Source organism: Xiphophorus couchianus, chromosome 14 (assembly GCF_001444195.1).
Source record: "Xiphophorus couchianus chromosome 14, X_couchianus-1.0, whole genome shotgun sequence".
Classification (NCBI taxonomy): Eukaryota; Metazoa; Chordata; class Actinopteri; order Cyprinodontiformes; family Poeciliidae; genus Xiphophorus; species Xiphophorus couchianus.
The window spans coordinates 17,636,256-17,648,972 of NC_040241.1; the positions used below are offsets into that span (position 1 = coordinate 17,636,256).

Here is a 12,717-nt window from a genome sequence, read left to right on the forward strand (position 1 = left end):
AGTTTTATATTTCTCTTTGTTTCAGCTCAATTAAAGAAAATCACAGCACTCAGCAAAGGTAAACCACCTACGCCTGATTCCCAAGCAGACTCAGGAAGAGAGTAGGCGTACAAAAATTAACTCCAATTCAGAAAACAAATGACTCCATTAGGTAATTTTAGAAATTGTTCTTTTCATGCACCTTTCCCTCACAAACAGATATTGGAAACCGCTGAGACATAGTTATTTATTTATTTTTAGATAATTTTCAACAATCTAAGACAAATTCATGAATTTAAAGTTGGGAACAAGCAAAACATTTCAAAAAGTTGGAGATATAATTGGAAGGTAAGTCTAGAAAACTTGTATAAAAGGACAAACCTGCAGAGATTTTCACAAAAATTGCCAACATGTCAGTGAAAAAACTTAAAGATGGAGTGCAGGTCGCTGCTTTTAGCTACATTAAAGAGTTTATTTTAAATCCATCAATACTGCTTTATAAAGCTGGAGAATCCAGATAAATAGGCAAAAGCAACAGCGTCAAAAAAAATAAAATAATCTATTTTAAATTTACAGTGCCTTCCTCAATTACTGGTACGTTTTGTAAAAAGACTTTCAAATTACTTGTCGCTCTGGAGACTTGGCATCAGGACGCAGCTCCTGCTGCTGAAGTCTGCTTGCAACAAAACCGAGAAAAAAAATACAAACGTGGATGAAAAAGTACGTTGAAAAAGGAGAGAGGAGGAAAATCAGAGTAAAACTTTGTGCACATAGAACAATTACTGCACAACAACCCAAAAGTCACTTCCTAATTAAATACTGTGGGAATCATTAGACCTGACGATGTTAGCAGCTCTAAAATGAAACCAGTTTTGGTCTCGTCACAACATTTCAAGCCGTGTGACAAGTAATTAAAAAAGCCACCTCAGCATTGTGGTGAAATAAGGCTTACACAGGAGACCCGATGTGTTGCTTTTGTTCTTATAAGGAACGCAGTGCACTGCAGTCGATAATAATGACCTTCCTATGTGAAACACACACTGCGAACAGAACCACAGCCGGCTGGCCGATCAAGTGGACAACACTATTTTTATTTTTAACCTTGATTTTACACCTCATAGATTCTATAGACCTCACACTTACTGCAACACAGCCTACCCAATAAATTAGACTATGAGCTCTGCTGAGGCTCGTTTGTCAAATTAAAATTACTTTTACACAGGTATTACTAATGTTTTTCATTAATTAAGCCCTCATTTCTTTGTTAAGATTGTTTTTTTTGGTCTTCATTTGTTTCAATAGAAAGGGTACAGGCCTGTACTATTCATTGAACTATTCATTGAAATGAACTATTCATTGAAATAGTTCATTTCAATGAATGAACTATTGAAAAGTTCATTCATTTCACAAACTCAATTCAGTGAAACACAATATATAGACTAATTGCTCACAGGTTGATGTTTTAATGCCTTTATTTTTGGAAATAATTGTTAAATACAAGCATGATCTCAGTCTAAGTGTTGTTAAACCAGTGTTGACATAAAAAACTATCACAAGTTTTTTTTTAACATAGTAGGTATTCATTTTTGATTGACATATCGTTTAGCTGTTAGCTGTCCTGCTAGGTTGTTAAACTGATGTAGGCTAAATGCGAATGGTTACCATTTAGGTATTAAATAACAGTTAACATAGCCTACAGTTAATAATTGGCCAACTGTTAGCTAACAGTTAGCTAACAGATAGCTACACGCTAACTGTTAGCTAACTGCTGAACTGTTAACTAGTAGTGCTAACTAGCAGCTATAGATTATGCTAAATATCATCTATAGCTCATCTATAACAGTTAATTAGCTGACAGCTAGCTATTAACTGCTAGCAGTTAATAGCTAAATATTAACTAGGAGGTAATATTTAATATTTAGATATTAGCTCTATCAGTTAACATTTCAGCAGTCAGTTAGCAGTTAATAGTTAGCAGTTAGTTAACAGCTAATTAACTGTTAACTAACTGCTGGAATGTGAACTGATAGAGATAACTGATATCTAAATATTAAATATTACCTCCTAGTTAATATTTAGCTATTAACTGATCATCTATTGTAGCTATCTGCTGATATAGAGCTAGCTGTTGGCTAACAAGCATCTTAATTAAAGTTAACTGGATTTGATTAAATGGGAAACTTAAGTTCAGTTTTATCAAAGTACAGATACTGAGAGCTGTGGCGTTTTATTTCTACTTAGATGCTGGATTTGTTTATCTTATTTTTTGGTTTTCGGAAAACTCTACCTTTACGTTGGAATTCTGATGTCACGGTTGCTAGGCAACAGAGCAAACTCTGAGGCAAGAGCGGGAACGAATCTGAACACCCAGATTCGGAAGATGAACGTTGTAGAGATGCAACTCCTGAGTCTGGACACAACCATAGACTAATCAAAACCAGAGTAAAATATTCCACAATGACTACAGATTTATGTACATTTTACAGGAGTTTTGAAAATACAAAATAGATATTCTTAATTTAAATTTAAATTGCCATTGGAAGTGCAATTGTAAAATTAAACAATAGAGTCAAAATCCGACTGTGCCTTTTAAATAGTTGCTCATTTGAAAAAAAAAGTACAACCTTCCCTTCAACAGAAATGTTCCTCTGGCAGTGAGTCACACGCTGCCTGTATTTGTAGAGGCTGTGTAGAAATAAAGCAGTAGCGCGTTGCTATTTACATAAACAAAGGTGGTATTTACTGCTGGTATTTTTTTGTACACAATATTATTTCCAGTTTTGCCCACAGTCACCCCTGGAAGCATCCGTGTTGTTTGTGTTAGATTATTATTTTTTAAGTGATAACACTTTGTACGACACAGAGACGTTATTAAACAGAGTTGGGCTGCAGATATAAGATGTTTTTCATTTTAAATAAGCCTTGTTGACAATTATACAACATCTGCAGACGTAAAGCAGCAAAACGGCGAGGGAGCAATGATGTGACAGGGAAAAATGTAGAGGAGGAAGAGGAGGGTTTGGTAAAACGAGCAGTGATACATAAGAAACAGCAGCTCAAACACACACAGCTGCATAAATCTAAATATAGTCCTGCTGGAGAGAGAGAAGGTGGAGAATAGGGAGGAAAAAGGAGGAAGAAGAAGGGAGTGGTATAGGGTTAAAGAATGACATCATCCTCTTCCTCCTCCTCTCTCATCTTTCCATCCTTGGGTACCTCCCTTGGTCCTCTCCCTCCATCTTTCCCTCCCTCTTCTCCGTCTCTCTGAGGCCTTTTTTTTTCTTAAATGAGCCGCTCTCGTCTTTAAATAACAGTTATTCTGTTTGGGGCTGAGTGTGTGACACAAAGAGAGAGAGAGAGAGAGAGAGAGAGAGAGAGAGAGAGAGAGAGAGAGAAAGGAGGACAGCTTCTGTTTCAGCGAAGCCGCCTCTGCACGTCTGTCAATGCACAGCTAGAGTGACGCAAACGGCATGGAGAAACGAAGGGAAGGAAAGGGGGAAAGAGGCAGATAAAGAAGACGCGGATATAAATAGGAGAAGGGAACAGCAGCTATTAGCATTGAGGCGCCGTGCAGTGTAAAAGTCAGGGCGGTATAAATATCACCTTAAGGGGTTTACGTGACGCACTTCAAGTCCATCTTTAAATAATCTAATCCCAACCCGATAACAGCGGTGCCGTCCACACCGCCGTCCTGCTCACAGGACGCTAACAAACACAGAAACCTGGAGAGTTCGGTCATTTTCACCTGCAAACAAATTATCTTGATGCTTTAATTTAAGGGAATAGACTCTTAGTTTATAAATCACGGAACGGCTTAGCAACACAATACATTAAAGGTCCAGACCTCTCAGGTCTTCTGGTTCTGGTCTGAAGAACCAGAGCCAAACCTAGAGAAGCAGCATTCAGCTTCTATGGAGCACAAATCTGGAACAAAGTGCAAAACTCTGCCTTCCATTAAATCTAGACTAAAAACCCTCCTGCTTCAAGTTGCTTTTCATTCATAATAACGAGAATATTGATCAACATATTTGATTGGTGATTCTGTTGATGGCATTTATCATAAATAATGTTAACTGCTGGTTCATAATTGGTTACTGTGTTACGTTTTTATGGTGTTAAACACATTGAACTTACATACAAATATAAATAAACTTGACTAGACTTGTTTGGGGGTTTTTTTGCCCAAAAGCCACAAACTAGTAGACAAAAAATATATAAAATCACACTTGAAATCAAAGACATAAAATAAATACACAAATATCTTGCCGTAGATGTGCAATACTTAGTAATTTTTGATATATCTAAATCTGTTCAATGCTAACAATACCAAACTTTAAAAGTTTCATCCTTAAAAGCAAAGTTAGTATTTCTAAATTACTCAAGTAGTTAGATATCGTTTTTCTATTTCTTGGTTTGTTTACCTGTTTTTATGATTTTCTTCATTTTGTCAGTGTCATTAGTCAGCTAACATCATCACTATGCAACATATATTAGCATAATTCCTAGTCAGGGGTAATGTAGTGCATCTAAAACAATTAATGAGCAACAGCCTGCAGTTCGTCGTTACAGCCCAACCAACAGAAGACAGAACTGGGGTTTAAAACACGCTTTCCTTGAAAATAAGGCATTTTAATGTGTTCTAGCAGATTCTGTGAATCAGCATGTTGGTCCGCTCATACTGCTGCGTTCAGCGGCGAGCAATGTCCGCCACAGCAGATTGTCCTCAAAAACATAAACACTTCCAGCGGGCAGTTCCTGTAATCAGCTCTGAAACTGAATCTGCTAAAAACAAACCCTGGTACGAAACCTGCAAAAACAACCCAAATACCCATGTCATGTGGAGAAGGTTAATGTTACACTGCAAAAACAATTAAGCTTAACAAGTATTTTTGGTCTAGTTTCTAGTGAAAGTATCTAAGTGCACTTGAAATCAGACAAAACTAACTTACAAGTAACTTTTTAGCAAGATATAAGAGCTTGTTTTAAGGAAATACTTCCTTAATAATTGGTCAAATAAATGTCATGAATCGGTGCGGTGTTGGTGATGGTGAGGCAGACGCAGCAGACCCAGGATGAGGTAAAGATGGTAATTTTAATACTGAATAACGTTCAAAAACAGTCCACAAATATTCTGGCGGCACGGCTGAGCGGAAACCAGGGCTCACACCGGTAGCAACAGAATGAAGGCGTGGCAAATGAACAGGCAGACAGAAATCACACAACAAGCGACGAGGACCCGACAAAGACGCAGACACACAGGTGGCATTAAATACATGGGAGGGTAATCACAGAAACGAGACACACCTGGGAACAATCAAGGAGAGGACAGGACAACGAAGAGACTCAAGGACACAGAAAACAATAAATAAATACACAGAAAAACACGGAACATGACAAAAAAATTAAAAAAGTACTAGTTCCCCTGGCAAATTGTTTAACATTTATGTTAAATGTGTTGAAAGTTAAAAAATCTACCAGTTGATCTAGTCCTAGCACAATAATTTCTTAATCTGGGATTGCATCAAAAGGATTGGTTAATTAATTATAGTGGATCACTGGGATTACAGCCACTCTAAAAACACTTATAACTGCCTATTTTATTTGTTTAAACACTAAATATACATTAATATGCATTAATACACGCAGTAGAAACCGCCTTAGCACAACGACAGCAGCTAACATCTGCAGTTGTCGTTATCTTAGGGGTTCAGCCAATCAATGCCAAGGAAAATAAATGGCACTCCTGGATTGGCTGCTTTGCAAATATCAGCCAATAGCATCAAAAAACATCCCACCAATGAGGTTTAGCTTCATAAACTCCATTTTCTTAGGAATATTTTAGATATGCTCAATTTCCACAAATAATTTGAAATGACGTTCCACAGAAAATCCACTAATAGTGAACTAGTCCAGTGTAAAGCCAGTAGAAGTGGAAGCCTGACCCTTGACCCCATAACCCTGATCATGTCCACATTCAAACACATGCTCAATGTTCATTTTTCTTCTTATGTGTGGATCCATTTCAGACATAATGCCATATTTACAATAAATGTTTTAACTAAGAAAAATGCAAACATTTGCCAAAAGTTTAAAGAAAAAATGTTATTTTCAAATGTAAAAACAAATTTATGATTCCACATCCTGCCATTCAGTTTGTGTTTTCTTAATTAGGAATTAGAGTTAATTCTCATCAAAAATGGAGGAACAGAACTGAGCTGGACTCATAAGGTCCAAAAATGGTCATTTATACATCACCTTGTTCTGTTATATATATTTTATATACAACACAAACTACTGTGTACTCAAGTACCTGAATTTTAACAAATTTTGAAGACAGAAAAATGCTGAAATCTTCCATGTAATTTAATTATGATGTATATCATCATGAAAAACTTTGGTTTATATATTATTTTAATTTGTTTTAGTTGTTTGGATTCATTTATTCCTATAAAATATGTAGATTACAACCTCTGATCATAGAAAAATCCCTCTAAGCCGCCTCCTGCTGCTGGTTAATATTTATTGGAGTCACATAACCACCTTTCCTCGCAGTGTCCTTTGACAAAAAGGATGCTTCCTATGCCCTTTATTAAACCTCCAAATGTCTTTTTTAATTACTTTCGGGTTATGAGAGTAATAAAAATCTCCTCTGGAAATAATATTTGCTGGTAGGATGCAAACAGAAATGGCCGACAGTTAGTAAACAAATCTGGACAGCTGGAGACATCTTCAGCATCCGATTAGCAGCTTTCTGCCTCGCCGCTGCGTCGCTCACAGATAAGAAAATGTGATAAAATGGAGAGAAAATAAATCACGTCTCCCTGAATTTGACTGAGGCTCAGCTGCGCTTTTCTGAGGTTGATGTGTTTCTAAATAGAGAGCTGGATTAGATTTTTTCCTTTTAGTGCTTTCAGCATATCTCTGCAGATAGACTACGCCTTTTGTGACGACACGTTTTACTGGACGATAAGTAATTATTGCGATAAACGATAATATTGTTGTTTTGAGACAATTTTCAAGTAACATATTGATTGATAGTGGCTTAATCGTGCAAGTTCTCCCTCTCAAAGACAAATAAACTTTAATTTTGTGAAGAACACGCAACACTGGAACTGGGAGATATTGTAAATATCCAAAATGAAACATGGCAACCAAAAACAATGAATAAATAAAACAGAAATAAAAACCACACATAACTGAAAACATAAATAAAATGTATTATGATGTTTCTGTAAACAACATTGCACTGCCGATGTAAATTATTGAGCTCATTGTAATTTATCAAGCGGTTACTTGATTATCTGTTATGTCAGGTTCAGTGAGATCATATAATTTCTGCGTGTTTAATGTTTATTCTCTCTGCTTCCAGGTGAATGTTTAGGTTGTGACGATAAGTTCAGAGTTATTGCGTTGTTTGGCTTTTTATCACATCCTCTGCCAACCAATTTCCTTTGCATTTTTTTTTATTTCCTCCTCCCTCTCCGCTCCTCCTCCACCTATCAGCTTAATGTTAAGTCATTTCCTCATCCACTCCACTGGACCACTTTCTTCTCTCCCCCCACTCTTTCTCTTAATTGATCTGAGAGTAGAAACTGCTCCACGCCTTCTGTAACACTAAACCGGACCGACCCGGCCGGGCCTGAAACACGCACCAGGAGTCATTCAATCGCCGCATCCAGGCTGTTGGAGAAGGTGACCGAGTAAACACTGCGTTTAAAACACAATCATCTGTACATTGATTATTATGATATGAACAAACACACTAACTAACACACTGGGTGGTGTTTGTTACATGTCTTTGTTTATTCTCTGAGTGGATTTATGAATAGATCATTTTAAAAAATAACTATATTTTAAAACTACTCGCCTTTTGTCTAGAAAATTGAAAGTCCATTTAGATCAAGGGTGTTCAAAGTGGGGGACGGGGACCATTTGCGGCTCCTGGACTGATTTTGTGCGGCCCCCTGACCACAATATTACAATAAATTAAATAACTTGAAGACTTTTTCACTAAAATCCACCCACAAAGATGTTGCAACACAAGGTGATCATCTTTTCCCAACTTTCTCAGCAACTAGAACCACATCTGCTCATTGACTTGTACTCTAAAGTACACCTTTGTGCACCAAAATCTGCTTTTTTTGTTTTATTGAAAGTTGGATGAGTGCATCCAACTTTCAAAGGAAGTCGGACCGAAGTCCAGTTTTTTTTGTTTTGTTTTTTTTTTCAATTTCTTTTCTCCGAAGAGTTTTTTGCGGCGCTAGTGGCTCGTATTTTTTAGACAGTAGGCAGACAGGAAGGAGGGTGAGGAGAGGGGGAAGACATGCGGCAAAGGTCGTCGGGACCGGGAGTCGAACCCGCGACGTCTGCGTCGAGGACTAAGGCCTCCAAACGTGGGGCGTGCTAACCCCCTGCGCCACCACAGCTCGCCCCCGAAGTCCAGTTTTTATTGCTGAGAAAAGACCAAATATTTTTCCAGGTTTCCTCAATCAATGCCTTTAATTTAACAAGGAAAAGCCCTTTGAATAGAATAGAATAGAATAGAATAGAATAGAATAGAATAGAATAGAATAGAATAGAAGTTTCCCCCTGAAAACTTGGTAAGCCCAGTGGTTGGGTTCATCCAGCAGCCCGTCGTGTTTTTGAGTTCAAAAATGTTTAAAGTTGGCAGGAAATTTGAAAATATCACTTGATAATTATGTGTTGTTGAAAGATTAGAAGATTAATACCTGAACACCACCTATAAAGTCTTAAAAATGCGAACATTTTAAAAAGACTTAAATAAATAAGCAATGTTAAACCTGGTGGGGGCAGAAGTAAAGTCTGGTGGCCCGCCAGGCTTATAAAACACTAGGGGAAACCCTGGACAGTCTACATCGATATTTGGGTTCAATTCTCCAGATAAAAACAATGTTTCACTAAAAAAAGACTCTAAATAATTACTTATCCATTAGTAAAAATTAATTGAAACTAAAAATAGACATAAAAATACATGAGGTCAAATTGACATTCAGGATGTTGATGGCCGACGGGTTAAAATTTGAAGTTTTGGATCTATGATTCCGTTACTACAGAAAAAATCTGATTTTTTTTTTTTTTTTATTAAAATGCATCACGGTTAGTTTATTGTTGAGTAGGTAGAAAAAAATCACAACATATTTGATGATTTTTTGAAGTTTGACCGTCCCTGATTTAAATACAGTTTGTAATTTTTTAGATATTTCTTTCTGTTAGTGTGAAAAAAACAACCCAAAACAGGTAAAATTTGCAAGGGAGATTATGTAGTTTATATAGATCTACGATTTACACTGACTGAAGGTCTCTCTGAAAACAAGCAGACGGCTCTTCAGGTTTGTTTTTGGTCACTTTCCAACCATTCTTGCAGTGCTTTGGTGTGGGTTGCTTTAGACAGCGTTTTCGACTTGTTTCCTGTTCTTATAGTTAACAAAAAGCAACTTGACCACAAGTTTACGTCCTTTCCTGAGTTTTGTTTGTGAATTACTAATTTGTTCTTCTAAATTCGGCCCTTTTTTATCACTGTCACATCTTCTAAATGTGGCTAAGACTGGAAGCTAACAGGTTTATTTTTCTCTGCTTTGCCTTCAAACGCAGCTCTTCACATCTAAACACCTTTCTTTCACGTCTTTCTGAATCCATGCATCGCAAGATAGCAGCGTTTCTTTCTTCTCTTCTCCTTTGGTCTCAATGTGGATATCTGGCGGCAAGCTCTCCGTCTAATCCCCTCATTGTTGGCTGTGAAAATGGCCCAGTTCTGAGCTTGTTATGAAACACAAGCAGTGGTGTATTTTTGTACAATGCAGACAGCGGTGGAAGCATTTGAAATGCATTTCCTACCAGAAACAGAAGGCTTGCAAAAGCACACTTTGACCCGCTAAACTTCATTTAAACGATTATTCTAAAACCGGCCAAATGTCTAAAATAAAACAGCTAAAAACTCTCCCTAATTCTTATGCTAAACAGGATCTGAGCGCAAAAATGTAGGATTTATGTAACACATTAACTCAAAGCATGCAACAATAATTAATTCTTCCTGCCACGCCGCTCAGCTTTCACTCTCCATCTGTTACTCTGTTCAACAAAGTCTGATCCATTTACTGTCTGTAGAGCCTCTCTGATATCTGCAGGCTGATTCAAGCCTTTTAGAGATACTTAACCACTGGCACAAAGCAGCAGAATGGGTTTTGTGCAGGTGCCGGAGGTTTAACACCCTCTAAGGTAACACAACATGCTTTAGGGCCTGGTGGAGTTATTTGAAGCCACTCAGCAGGCCTTTTAAAGTCACTGCTTCTGGCAGCAGATGATGGAAATGTCAAGGACAGAGAATGTTTTTGCTTTGCTATTTACCTTTTGGGGCATTTCTTTTGAATAGTAAAGTGAGCATGAAGAAATAACTTGGGTAATTAAAGGGGGTCTATTATGCTCACATTCAAGGGCTACACAAAACATGTTTATTACTTTTTATTTTGCACAAAATCATTCTCAGAGGATGAGATTTTAGTCTGGTCAGTTCTGCCTTTCAGAATGAGCTGTGTTAGGGACTCTTGTCGCTTCAAATCCAAATAAGCTAATGGTGGCCACGCCCCCAACTCAATGTTTACACTCACGCGTGAAAATGGCTGCAAACAGATGAGCAATTATACAACCATACATCTTTGAAAAGCAGAAGTGGAGCCTCCTGCACAACCAACAATGTTGCAGCAAGTGGTTTCTGAACAGTAAGCCAACAACAAAACACTTGTGTTTTCCAGCAGCCATTGTACAACGCATACAGCAGTAAAACCAGCTGACCAGAGGTGCTGGATCGCATCTAGGGTTGGTAGGGAACAGCGCCGTGTTCGTCGAATGTAACTTAATAATCGGGAGGATTTTGAAACGGCTCGTTTCCAGACGCCAAAAAAATATTAACTTATAGCCAAAAACCAGCTGGGTGTTTTTTTAAGAGCTTGAGCTGCTTTTTGACCCAAATTGATGTATAAAACCCTGTAAAATGTGAATTTGTCATAAAATGTCCACTTTAGTAGATGGGAATGATGTTCAGATTTGAAGCTGGGTGTGTTGAATCGTTTTCAAAACCTTCTGCTTCTAATCTGCTGCTTTCACTTCAGTATCAGACAATAATAAGCGAGCCGGTATAAATTTTTGATGAGAGGAAATCCAACACCGCAGCTGGGTGTAAGCAACAGCTGTGGTAAAGCAGGACTATAAATTCATATTTTCCTCATCTGCTGCTGTTCTCAGGAAAAGATGTGAGTTTGTTCTTTCACTAGGATTGTTAGACTTGTGCCTCTGGTGACACAGAAATGGTTTTCATATGATCGTCTTGTGACTTCTAAATACAGATGCGAGCTCTCAGATGGACTACTTTCTGAAATAAAAGGGAGAGAGGGACATTACTGGTGGGCTTTTTTATGGAACCAGTAAGCAATGGGATTTTTCTCACACACTGGGCCGTTTTTCATGCCATCTATGCTTTCAGCCACATGTGGATATAAAGTTTACACACTGCTGTTAAAATGACGAGTTGTTGTGGTCTGAAGAATCATTTTGGAAGTTTTTCCACCTTTTATCTGCAGTGTGCAAAACCTGAAACTAACTTTGAGTGTTGTAGCCAAATAAAACAAAAAAACTTGACAATAGATCAAATCAAAAACAACAGCTGTTAGCCAAAGTACTGCAAACAAAATGGCAAAAAGGCTACTTATTATACTAAAAATACATCCTAAAAATACCATAAAACAACTGGTAAAAAGTAGTAAAATCTTAACAAGAAAGAACTAAATCATGTTAATACTAAACTGATGTAAAACCAGTTTTAAAAAGTGATAATCAGTGAAAGGACCGGCTGAGTCTGCCTGTTTTATCTCTCGGTTTGTGATGAGGTAACTGCGAGCAGCAGAACGATTCTCTCTGAGATCCCAACACAGACCAAAAAGTGTTATGTTTTTATAAAAAGCACACAAAGCAAACACCCAGTAAGGCTTTTAATAAATGTTATTACTGCAACATTTTGTCAGTTTTCAAACCTCGGGCAGCTCCAGATATAATTACAATAGTAATACATGATGAAATCCAGAAAGGTCCCAACCTCCAAACTAATCATCTGCCTGCAGCAACGCCACCTTCACTGAGGATTAATATAACGCTGTGATGAGGTATTTAAAGGATCCTATTATGCAAAATTCACTTTTTACTCATTTTTATACTTCATTTGAGTACAAAACCAGCCTAAGACCTTAAGACACCCAGATGTTTTTTGGCAATAAGTTAATAATTTTTTTCAGTTGTAGGATTTCTCTTTTGTCTTTGGTAAAAGGCCACAAGTCGTTTCTCCTGCTGGTTCTTTAAAGCATGTCAGTTTCGGTTGTATTTACCCAGAATGCCCTGCGCTGTAGTCTGCTTCCTGCTTTTGGAGCGGTCTCCGGTCCGCTTGCATTCACATTTGCCTTCAAACTGAACCACAGTTCACTTCACCCAAACCAAGACCGAGTTTTTTTCCTGATGTCTGCATTGATGGTCTTGTTCTTTCTTTCACGTCTCCGGATCGTATTTAGGACGACCAATCAGAAATCTTCTGAAGTCCTTCTGGGTTCACATTTGTACCATCTGTCTCAGGAGTTTGTCAGCTGGCCTCTGCCGGCCTCCTGAATGCATAATGGATACAATGTGACCTTAACTCTGGTTTGTCCCGACAGAAATGGCCCAAAACCCAAGACCAGG

The 12,717-nt window shown here is 37.8% G+C and overlaps 1 protein-coding gene and 1 long non-coding RNA gene across 3 annotated transcripts in view; one reads left to right on the forward strand and one right to left on the reverse strand.

Annotated features, from left to right (window-relative positions):
* The window catches only part of LOC114157468 (uncharacterized), a 34,580-nt gene extending 34,134 nt beyond the window's left edge, over window positions 1–446 (forward strand). The window contains exons 3-4 of the long non-coding RNA XR_003598160.1: window positions 26–151; window positions 241–446. This is a non-coding gene — a long non-coding RNA (uncharacterized LOC114157468). The remainder of the gene's footprint in view (window positions 1–25; window positions 152–240) is intronic.
* ppp2r5b (protein phosphatase 2, regulatory subunit B', beta) overlaps window positions 1–12,717 on the reverse strand; it is a 50,762-nt gene that overhangs the window by 30,853 nt on the left and 7,192 nt on the right. The window lies entirely within an intron of this gene.